General features: G+C 38.1%; 1 pseudogene; it reads right to left on the bottom strand.

Annotated features, from left to right (window-relative positions):
• Positions 1-9043: 9043 nt before the first annotated feature.
• LOC112825773 (cytochrome b-c1 complex subunit 7 pseudogene) lies at positions 9044-9374 on the bottom strand (annotated as a pseudogene).
• Positions 9375-12049: the final 2675 nt, after the last annotated feature.

Below are 12049 nucleotides of genomic sequence, written 5' to 3' on the forward strand. Positions count from 1 at the left end.
ATCTGATGCAACAGTTTAAGCTCTTGAGGGAGACATGTGCATCAGATGAATGGCTGCCAGCTGCAGGTAATTTGGCAATAATTAGTCTGTCCCTAAAGTTTCCATATAACAAAGGGTGATACTTTTCATAAATCCACAAAGCCACACCCTAAAAAAAAGAAACAATTTTTAAAAGTTTTATTTTATGGAATATATCTTCAGGATGTATTTCCAGAACTTCATTTTGAAAATATCTGTTACTTTTTTTTTTTTAAGATTTTATTTATTTATTTGACAGAGAGAGAGCGTGAGAGAGGGAACACAAGCAGGGGGAGTGGGAGAGGGAGAAGCAGGCTTCCCGCTGAGCAGGGAGCCGGAGGCGGGGCTCGAGCCCAGGACCCTGGGACCATGACCTGAGCCGAAGGCAGATGCTTAACTGACTGAACCACCCAGGCACCCTGAAAGTATCTGTTACTTTATATATTATTAAAGTGTAAACATACATGAAGATCATTTCAAGTTACTTCACGTTTTCCTGTTTCCACTGGATATTTGGCCAGATAATTGACGTGATGGAAGTGTAGATTTTAACCGTTAGGAGGTGGTAAAAACACAAGGGCTTATTTGTCTTTGTTGTGAGATACGAATTTCAGCCACAAAACTTTGGATTGTCATCTGAGATCTTGGTTCTTTCATTTACCAATTCTGTCTTATTTAAAGTAGTGAAGTGATTAACATAAGAAGGTATAGGCCCTCTGACCTCTTTCCAGGTCATCTATTTGAAAGTTCTATCATTCATAGAAAGGAACTAACTCCAGTTAAGGTTCCTCAAGTTGCAGTCTTCAGTTTTGAATACGTAAGAGGAAAAAGAATTATTTATGGGCAAACACTATTCTTACTGATTGTCCATTCTTTTCCAGCAAACTCTAGTAGCTGCATATGACTTGTTTCATTTTGCTAAGAAAAATCAGTTATAAAATTTCAAACTGCTTTTACCCTTTTAAATTTCCATAATTTTGAAAAAGCTACAATATTATACCTTTGTTATTTGTGAATAGACTTTTCTATTCCAATATTCAGTGTGTGTTAATAACACAAGCAGGCATTTCTTGGGTCCTCTGGTGTCACTCTTCCCGCCTCTTGTAATCACATGGAATAGTCTAATGTATGATCTAACGCCAACATATGGCTTCTAATATTCTTCTCCCCTAAAAGTAATGAGGGCTGCTTGGAGTATAGCTGACTCCACTTAAAGTCAGGAAAATAAGAATGGACTTGAAATATCTTGATGTTATCAAAAACAAGGATGCTTTCAGAAATATCTGAGGTAGTATAAAAAAAAGAGATAGGCTAGTTTATCAGAGGGCTTCCAGCGGCCCAGTGTATCAATTTTAACACCATAAAGGAAAAAAAAAATGATTACGGTCAATTTGAACCTGTTAAGTATCTTAAAGGAGACATGATTCTATGATGGAACGAAAAATGCACAAGTTAAAAAATGGTTGTAATGCTCATATGTTTCCGAAATATAGATTTTTTAAATACATAAACTGATCTCTCTTCATTTTTTTCTAATGGAGATGAGAAATTTGAGAGAAACATGTAAAAGATGGAAAAAAAATCTTGTTTTCAATGTGGTGGAATGTATTTGAATTAGTTAATAAAAATAAAATGTCAGTGAATCAAAGGAAAAAGAGTGTATAGATCAACAAGACCTTGTGAAAAATGGCAAACTTTGAAGGGGGAAACTGCAGAATGCTTACATCTTCAGGACACAAAAGTGAGACCAGACAGGAATACAGAGGGACTTTGACAAGGCAGGTGTAGGTTTTAAGGAAACAATTGTGCATTTAGGTTGCCCTGGCAACAGGAGTGTCTTAATATGCTAAAACCTTATAATGAGGAAAACACGTGAAGGTGAAGTAAATCATAATTAGAGTGGTCCTATCTTCCTTGGAGATAGGTTTGGAAAAGAATTTGGGACAGGTTTATGCCATTGACAAAAGATGAAGTCATGAGAGAAAATTTGAGTGATGTTCCAAAGAGAGAAGTTGAGCCTGCGTGCTCACGAGCTTCTGAATTTGGCACAAATCTGTTGTTTTTTCTACTGATTTCAGGTAAGTCAGGGAAAATAAATAAATCATATACATATATAGTTACATCATCTCAATTACTATATATTAGAATCACCACTGGGAAGGAACATTAGAGAAACTGTGGGAGCTCATTTTTCAGGGCACCTGTGGAAGGTGGCTTTGGACGCAAACTTATAGCCGTCTGGGCTGTGGACAAGTCTCCTGGTATTACTAACACACAGAGTCTGGATATGTCCCCCCACTTAGTGATTCCACTTCTGTTATATTTCCTTCAATAACAGGAAACACAGATAGACTTCTGAGTCTGCCATATTCCAGTGAAGGCAGCATTAATTGCTAGAACATTCTGCTTATATTGACCTAAAATTTACTGATTTCGTCTGTTCGTCCTAGGTTTGCTTTAGAGAGCCACCGAAGGCAGTTTAAAAAAACATTTTAATCTCTTTCTGAGCTTTAATTAAGCTAATGCCTCTTATAATGTGTGTAACAATGATATGTTTAACTATGCCCCTTAGTAACTGTAACTCTATTATTAACCATAATAAATAACAACCTATGTCTATTACTAGCAATAATATTGTTTATTATGTGCAATTATGTACACATCACTTTATATTTTTTTTAAAGATTTTATTTATTTATTTGAGAGAGAGAGAATGAGAGCACGAGAGGGAAGAGGGTCAGAGGGAGAAACAAGACTCCCTGCCGAGGAGGGAGCCCGATGTGGGACTCGATCCCGGGACTCCAGGATCATGACCTGAGCCGAAGGCAGTCGCTTAACCAACTGAGCCACCCAGGCGCCCATCACTTTATATTTTTATAAACAAATAGGAACAGCAACTTTCCCTGGCTGTGAGTCTCTCCAGGCTGAAGAGTGTGAGGTACCGAGAGAAGATTGGTTGAACTCATCATTTGATTGATTTCAGACTTTTGATTGTTTGTTGCTCTGTTAACCACCTCTATCCAAAGGATGATGTGAGGGTCAGATGAGACTCATGAGTAATGTGTCAAGCCAAGGGAATCAGTGACATCTATTTTTAAACATTATGATTTGTAAAAATTAATTTTGCCTTTTGCTGTCTTGCTTTGATTTAGCCCAACTTTCTTTTTGTGGAAAAATAAGTACAAATAGCTGGTCGAAGAGAATGCAATTTTTCTACAAAATTCTCATGGTTCTCATCTTGGAAGAAAGAAGTAAATAAAAGATCTGAATTTAAGTGGTAAAATTCTTGTGTTCTCTGTAGAGGATATATAGCCAGCAATGTGAAGCCTCTCACTACCTATTTTTCTTCCACTTATATATCAAGATTGGTTGTCTGATCCAGAGAAAGGGGGTAAAAAAGAAATGAAGTTACTGATGTTTTTATAAAACAGGCATTCTCTCTCTTTTCACACACAACTATAGGAAGTTCATTCAGCAACACTGGTTTAATTTTTGACTCCTGGATAATTTTTAAAATGACACATGTGAGGTGATACTTGAGAGAATGAATTTAACCCAGCAAATTTGACCCTATTACTCATTATTTATAAGGTACACTTGTATCTTAAATGATACTTTAAGGTTCTCAAAGAGAGATTAAATAATAATAACAATATTAATAGTATATTTCCTAAGATAAAGAGATGTTAGTACATTTGAATATTAGTTGAAATCTATGTGTTTAAGTTCCTTTACTCCTTGAGGGTGAGATAAAAAAAATGGACTTTGGAAGTCAGATTTCAGCAATGTGTATTTTGTATGTAAATGGTGTACATAATACTTTTTAGTATAAGAGAAAAGACAAGCAATGACAGGCAAAATGTTCAAAGATCTACTTGGCAATATTGGATGAGCATGTACAGCATCCAAATCAGCTAATGAAATGCTTCAGCTCGGTAACTGGCTGCCTACAAAGAAATTTTAAGATAAATGTCAAAGAGAAAGACGCTTTAAAGGGCAAATAAATTATGGAGTAAATTAGCATTAATAACAAGTTATAAGGAAATCACAGCATTTTCATATTGACAAAAAAAACCCTTAAGATTTATTTAAGAATTGTAAAGGAAACAGAATAATTCACAGTAGAAAAAATGGTCAAATGATGGTTAGAGGGAAAAGGTGGGGTATAATGTGTTAATAACCTGAAGTTTATTGTAACCATAACTTTGTTTTGAATTGAAATAAGTCATATTTAGAGATTGAATTACATAGCTCATAAAACACTATTGTTTTGTAAATTTATCAGTCAACTTAAGACAATTTAGAATAATTCAAAATATATTTTACTAAAATTATCCTATAATACAGCATAAGCTAGGTAATTTGACAAGTGCATAAATGCTGAAGGTTAATAGAATCTAATTTAATAAACTTTCTTGCTTGAACGTATTAATGCAGTTTAATAGAAAATGGTGATTCATTCTCTGTTCACAAGTATTTAAAATTAAATCTTACATCAATTTTAGTTACAAAAATGATCACATATATAAAAATATTGACAATGCAGACAAACAGAAAATAATACAGATACTAATAATTCACAATCCAGATAGCAGAGCCTTGCTTTCTGTTTTATGGTGCTGGATAATAATGTGACTCCATTAAAATTAATTAACATCCTGTCAGTATACATGCCTTTTTCCACCAGGAAATATAACAAGACAAATTTTTGAGCTGCAAATACATTTTCTTATTTAATAGCCAGTAACAACTGTAATTACTTCTGAGAACCATAATTCAAGCAAACATGTGATTATAATTAAGCATACAAATATATTCATAATGATACTTAAGAATCTGGTAATAGTAAATAAAATTCTTTTTTTTTTTTTAGAGAGAGAGGGAAAGGGGAGTGAGGGGCAGAGGAAGAGGGAAAGAGAATTTTTTTTTAATTTTATTTATTTATTTGAGAGAGAGAAAGAGAGCATGAGTGGGGGTGAGGGGCAGAGGGAGAAGGAGAAGCAGTCTCGCCATTGAGCATGGAGCCTGATGTGGGACTAGATCCTAGAACCCTGAGATCATGACCTGAGCCGAAGACAGATGCTTAATGGACTGAGCCACCCAGGCACCCCAAGAGAGAATCTTAAGCAGGCTCCACACCCAGCACAGAGCCGGACAAGGGGGCGCCACCTCACAACCCTGAGATCATGACCTGAGTCCAATCAAGTCCCTAGATTATATGCTTAACTGACTGAGCCACCCAGGTACCCCATAAATAAAGTTCTCTATTGTTGAAATATGATCACTACCTTTGTAGGTAAAATCTAGATTTTCAATCAGTAGTCTTTTTCACTCTTAGATTAGGGTGGAACCTACTGGGAACAGTGCATCCTAATATGAACTGTTGCTCAAAGACTTTTTTTAACGATAGGTGCACAGAACTAAAAGGAGTTAATGTTGAATTTCAACAAGTTGGTTTGTTTAGTTTTTAAGCAGGTGAGACTTATTGAAAGACGAAGAGGGGCGTCTGTTGGCTTAGCGGGTTAAGCGCCTGCCTTCAGCTCAGGTCATGATCTCAGGATCCAGGGATCGAGCCCCAGGTCAAGCTCCCTGCTCAGTGGGGAGTCTGCTTCTCCCTCTCCCTCCCTCCGCTTATGCTCTCTCTCTCAAATAAATAAATAAAATCTTAAGGAAAAAAAAGAAAGATGAAGAAGAAAAGGTAAGCGTGAGAAAGAGAAAAGAACCAAAGAGGAGTGGGGGATAGGCAAATAGAGGAAGTGCTGGAGGAGTAGGGTGAAGAGGGTCAGAGAAATAGAGAAATAGTCATGAAAACATGAGAACAAAAGGGAGGTTTCAAGGGGAATTCATATTTTCTCGGTAGAATATCATATAACCAGAGAGCCATATTTGCATAAAGGCATGGTTCTTTATTTCAAATTTATACTTATTAGTACTTTTGATTAGAATTGAGTTTCAACTGGGATTATTAAACATGAATCAGTTGTGAATGAAATGCATATACAGATACATTTGCATTTAACCGTTCAATATGATTATTCACATTGCCCTAGTTTTATGATTTAATTTTAAAGGATTTGGATTTGAATAATTAAAAATAACAAAAGTAGTTACAGCTTCAATCAGTTGACAGAAACCTGTTAGCATGATACCTGGTGGCAGTCATCTATAATGTAATGGGGGTGATATTTATTTAGGCCCCACTGATTTCTGCATGCTGGTTAACATGGTAAAAAGAAAATGATTAAAATATTAGGTGACTCTATTTGGTCTTTTTTTGTTCTGTGTTCAATGTTAATTGTGTACCATAGTGTTCAAGATACTCTGCTAGGTACCTATTAGTTTTATCACTGGGTTTGGGTAAATAAATATCTGGGAGTAGATACTGCTGTGTCATAGGGTAGGTACACAGTAGACATGTCTATTTTATACACCTATCATATATATATGTATATGTATATACATATATACACACACAAGGAGTAGACCTATATAGTAGACTCTACATATAAAATGAACTCTGGTAGTGGTGGGGTTGGTGTGAAGTATAACAAAAATAAAGTACACAAATCAAAAATGAGTAGCTTAATAATGTTGTAAAAGGTGAACATACTACCATAAGCAGCACCAAGATAAAGAATTAACAGAACCCCAAAGCTCCACTTGTCCCCCTTCTCCCACACTCTTCCCTCTATGAAATAACATTCCACAATATGGATATGATATTGTGATATAATAAGAAAAATGTTTGGCCTTCCTCCAAGCTTCTGAACAAAGCTCCTCAAACCCTTGTATTTTCCAAAGTGATAAGAGCCATAGGAACATCTTTTGTTATAATATTTGGTTCTTGTTCCTGGCTTCTGAAATAGTTCCAGAGCCATAAGGTGAAAAGAGTATCATTTCTTGTTCATTATAGGTCCCTTCCAACCACCCCTGAATTTATGTTAATGAGGTAGCTTTTGGAAAGCCCCTAGGGATTAGGGCTGGTTGCCATGGGACCCAACATTATTTGTGGAACTTTCAGCCCCACCTCCTGACCTCTGGGGAGAAATGAGGCGTTGAAAGTTTAGTTAATCACTAAAGGTCAATGATTTAATCCACCATATTTATGTAATAAGGCCTATATTAAAAAAACCCTAACCTAAGGGATTCAGAGAGCTCCTGAGATCCTGAACACAGGAAGGTGTTTGAAGATAGGGCACACCTGCAGAGAGCTTGCAAGCTTTGTGCCTGTCCCCACACTTTGTCCTCCGTAGTATCTTTTCTGTCTGCCTGTTCCTGAATTGTTTCCTTTTATAGTAAACCAGTAATCTAGTAAGTAAACAGTTTTTCCGAGTTCTGTGAGCTATTCTAGTAAATTACTGTACCTTCAGAGGGAGTCTTGGGAATCCCTGATTTATTGTTTGCCACCAGTCAGAAGTATGGGAGGCCTAGACTTCTGATTGGAGTCAGAAGCGGAGGAAGGGCAGTCTTGTAGGACTGAGCCCTTAACCTGTGGGATCTGTGCTAACTCCAGGCAGTCTGTGTCAGAATTGAGTTAAATTGTAGGATATCTAGTTGGTACCCACCAAGAATTGGGGTATTACTTGGTGTGGAAAAATCCCACATATGTGGCATCAGAAATGTTGGTGAGAGTAGAAGTGTTTTCTTTTTGTGAGTATACCATAATTTATTCATTCTACTCTTGATGGATATTTGGGTGTTTTTCAGTGTTGACCTACTATGAATCATGCTATATCCTTTTGTATGACTTTTGATGACTATAGATAGACATTTCTCTTCAGTATATACCCAGGAGTGAGATTTCTGGGTCATAGGGATATATATGTTCAACTTTCATTGATGGACTTAAGTTTCTAACACAGTTGCACCAATTTACACTCCCATGAACACTCTCACCCAGTTGTTCAAGATATTTGTCAACACTTGGTTTTGTCTTTTTCATTTTAGCCTTTCTGGTGGGTGTGTAATGGTATAGCATTATGACTTTAATTTGCACTTCCCTAATGCCTAATGATTTTGAGCACATTTTCAAATATTTATTGGCTATTGGGTGTGTCATCTTTTGTGAGGGACCTTTATTTCTTTTTTCTTATTGATTTGTAAGAGTTCCTTATATAACCTGGAAACAGATCTTTTGTTAAGTTATAGTTGTTATAAATAATCCTCCCAATCTATGGTTTATATTTAATAGCTTTATTGAATGATTTACATACCACACAATTTGCCCATTGTAAGTGTGATGTAGGCAGGTCAGGTCCAAGGACCCCAAGGGGGTCCCACAGGACCAGCCAAGAGGGTCCTTGGCTTCTTGCCATATAGAAATCAAACGGGAGCCAAGAGGAAGTGAGAGCAGAGTTTATTGAAGATATAGAGAGAGTGCAGATACAGACCGAGCATCTGGGAGACTTGGAAAGGAAAGAGAGAGACTGTCATCTTTGCTTGGTTTTTGGGAGGTTTTATTGAGGATAGTGGTCTGGTGTACATGTCCTCCCAAGCATCCAGGAACTAGTCAAAACAAGGACAAGTGCTCAGGTGCCCTCCATAAGTCACTTATGCCCTGAAGCCAAGAGTCTTGGCATCAAGGTGTCTGGAGTCAGTGGTCTTAAAAAATGACCTCGCCCAGTTTCTCCTTAAATGTTACCTATCATGCTGGAAGACTCCAAAGAAATCAGTAACTCCTTGACCTTGATGAGGAGGACATACATTAAGGCATGGGTAAAGCAGAGGTGCAGGTCCTTGCAAGAATAGAGGCAGCAAAAAAGCAATCCTTCCTGGGGTCCCTTCATTTTCCTATCTCAAGTGTACAGTTCAGTGATTTTTAGTACATTGTGCAGTTGTGAAACCATCCCTGCAATTCAGTTTTTTTAATTAACATTTTTTAAATTTAATTTTTAAAAATTACAATAGACATTTCTTTAAAGTAGTACATTTACAGCCCAAATAGTTCTCAATTGTACACTTCAGATTTACCCAACTTCTTAAAAATATTTGAGGGAAGCTGCAACCACAGATTTCAACTCCATGATTATTTCTTTGCCCATTCTTCTCTCTCTTCTGTTTTCAAAATAACTTCTTTCAAGTAGGGTTCAAGTAGAATTTATCCTCCTCATATTTTGTCCACTGCTCATTAGGCATGATCTGCTGCCTCCTGGTCAGATCCAGTGCTCTCTCAGTGTGAAACACCCTGTGGTTATACAGGTTCTCAGGAAGCTTATGGCCTCTTTCACATCCTCATTCTCATATCCTGTATCATCTCACACTAACTCCAGTTTATTGAACACTGTGGCATTGTGATACCATTTCCGAATAGCCTCCAGCCACTGGCTGGATGCTGCAATAGCAGGCCCGCTTGCCATTTTGATCCCGAGACCCCACAATTCAGTTTTAAAACACTTCCCTCACCCCAGAAGATTCCCTCCTACCTATTTCCTCTCAGTACCCCTCCAACATTCAGCCACAGGCAACCACTGATCTGTGTCAAGAGGTGGCTGTCTTCATGGTTCTACACAGTTAGGCCTTTCTGAGAAAACATTATTGGCATTTGGGTTAAAGGACAAGCCTTGGAAGTTAAAGGGTATTGGACAGACCTTTAACCATCTGCTCTCATTCAAAGGGTAATAAAATTTACCTCTTCCAGAGCCAAATGCTTTGCGTTCTGTGGTGCAGACTTAATTCATTTACACTCCAAACAATTGTGAAAGCCTGCAGAGCAGAGGTTTCTCCTTTTTCTCAGAAGGGGAGGAGGGGAGAGGTATCCTGTTCCTATATAAAACCCCAATTCCTAATCTCAGGGTTCTTCTCCTGTGGTACAACTCCTAGACACGGAGTCCTAACCATGTGGCTGTTAGGAGGTTACCTCTGGGAAATTGGTGATGTCATCATGAGTAAATAATAACAATGACTCTGATCTCTACCCCAGCAAGGTCAGGGTTTCTTTCAGGATAACTATGAAGAAATATAAATAGTAAAAATGTATCAATTTTGCTGACAAGGATGGGATCCTGTTTGAAACCTGGTTTGCTGGGAGAGTCACAGGAGAACCTCATAGGCGGACTAACAGGATTTGAGAGATGTCAACAGAAGCTAGTAGCTACCATTTTGAAAGGATGGGGAGACCCTTGTTGGCTGAGGAGTGGGAGGTAGGATTGGAACAAGCAGCCCAAATGGTGCTTTTGGTTTTTGTTCTCTCTTCCAGGCAAGGGAAGAAAAGGTCCAGGAATTCCCCAAATTGGGCTGTGGGTAGGTAGACAAGAAGTCTCAGTTGCTTTCTCCTCCAGTCTAGATGAGAAAGAGCAGGAATTCCTAAAGGTGGGCTTTGGGTAGGCCCCAAACAGTAGAAATTACTTTGTTTATTGCTTTCTCCTGTAGACAGGAGGAGACAGCATTAATTAGTTACCAAAACTGTAGTAAGGCTTTGGGCACTGCAGCTGCTAAGCTGCTCAAACCTGAAGGGAGCTAGATCTCACTTGTTCCTATAGAAACACTTTGCTTCTCCCCTCCCCCACTCCCCTTCTACTGTGATCTCTACTGCTAAAGGTTTAAGTGTGGGGCTCAGGACTTCCCGTCACCAGGGGATGAGGGTAGCTCTATGCACTCATCTCTTTATGCTGGGGAACTTTAGGAGGGGAGAAATTAAGATGTCAATAATTTGCTGGACACAGGTGTCTCTGTGCCTAGTTCTGTGGCAGGAAGTGGTGTGGGACTCAGGGATGGATAATGAAGGTACTAAAAATGTAAAATGTGGAGCCATAGAGGACAGAAAGAAACAGCGCAACCATAGCCCGGATGCTAGGGAAGTACACAGGCATGGAGCCAAAGAAAGAAAGAAGGGAAAAACCTTTCCACTTATCTACTTACCTAGTCTGATGGTCACTGCAGCCACTTCTCCCCGCTGGAAAGTAATAGCTTATCTTGGCAGCAGTTACTGTAATCTTTGAAAGGCTAAGTTAACTCTTAGGGCTTTGAGCAAAACCTGAAGAAAAGAAAGACAAGTATAATAAAAAGACTGTGTATTTTATTTTTACACGTACGTGGGCACCTTCACCGGAAAATGAAGACCCAAAGAAGTAGCTAGAGTTGAATGCTACGTACTAGGTTGGACAAAGGGTGGTAAATTGTAAGAACGTGAGAAAACAAAGGGGTTTGGGCTAGGGCAGTTAATTGTGGAAACGTGACTAGAGAGATGAGGATCAGTTTAACAAGTTTGTACAGATTTCTCTCAGCCTTCAGTCCCCTTCTCTGGTGACGAGAATGTCTTCCTTCCTCCTGGTACAGGAGGGCACTTTTCATGGGAGTTTTATCTCCTGCCTTCCGGAAGAAAAAGGAAGGTCAGAGGTCCATTCTTGCATCTGCCATTTTTAACTTGCCTTTAACTCACTCAAAGTAACCAATATGCCAAGACAGCATATTTTGGGGTGATAGACTCTGAACCCCTACATTTTGTTGCTGAATTAAGTGTGACTGCATAGTAGAAAATAATGTGGATGCGACATGCTTGTAATTCCCTACCTCCCAGGTGCTAGAGGGGATTGATACTCCAATCACAAAAAGCTACAAATAGAGAAATGTTAGTGGGACATGTATTAGAATGCATCTCCATGACTGATGAATTATGCTATAATTTTTTTGCTGATAAAGAGCCTCTGGAAGTTCTGGTGATGGTGAGGTGAGAAAATACAGTTTCAGATGCTACCTCAAATCAAGGTTTTGCTTCTGTTAAACTTAGTTATAAAATTTTCTTTTCTCATAGTTGTTTAGGATTTAGAAGTTCAGTTGAAAGTATCCACCAGTCATTCACAACTCTCAAGGTTGAAGGAACATTAATTCTTTATTGTTTCCGGAGAGATTAATATGTCCTCTTGAAAATTGTTTTTGGATTTTTATTCTGAAAGACAAATTTCACTTTTCTTTGACTCATAAGATGTTCCTCACTTAAAATTTTCAGCTAGAGAATTTCTGCAAGGAGTGACTATGTAGACATTGCTCATGAGTTTATGTTATTTTCTTGCTCCTTTGAGGTTGTTGGGATTAG

The sequence above is a fragment of the Callorhinus ursinus genome, unplaced genomic scaffold (genome assembly GCF_003265705.2).
Source record: "Callorhinus ursinus isolate GAN/ISIS: 27379988/994484 unplaced genomic scaffold, GSC_fseal_2.0 scaffold4, whole genome shotgun sequence".
NCBI lineage: Eukaryota > Metazoa > Chordata > Mammalia > Carnivora > Otariidae > Callorhinus > Callorhinus ursinus.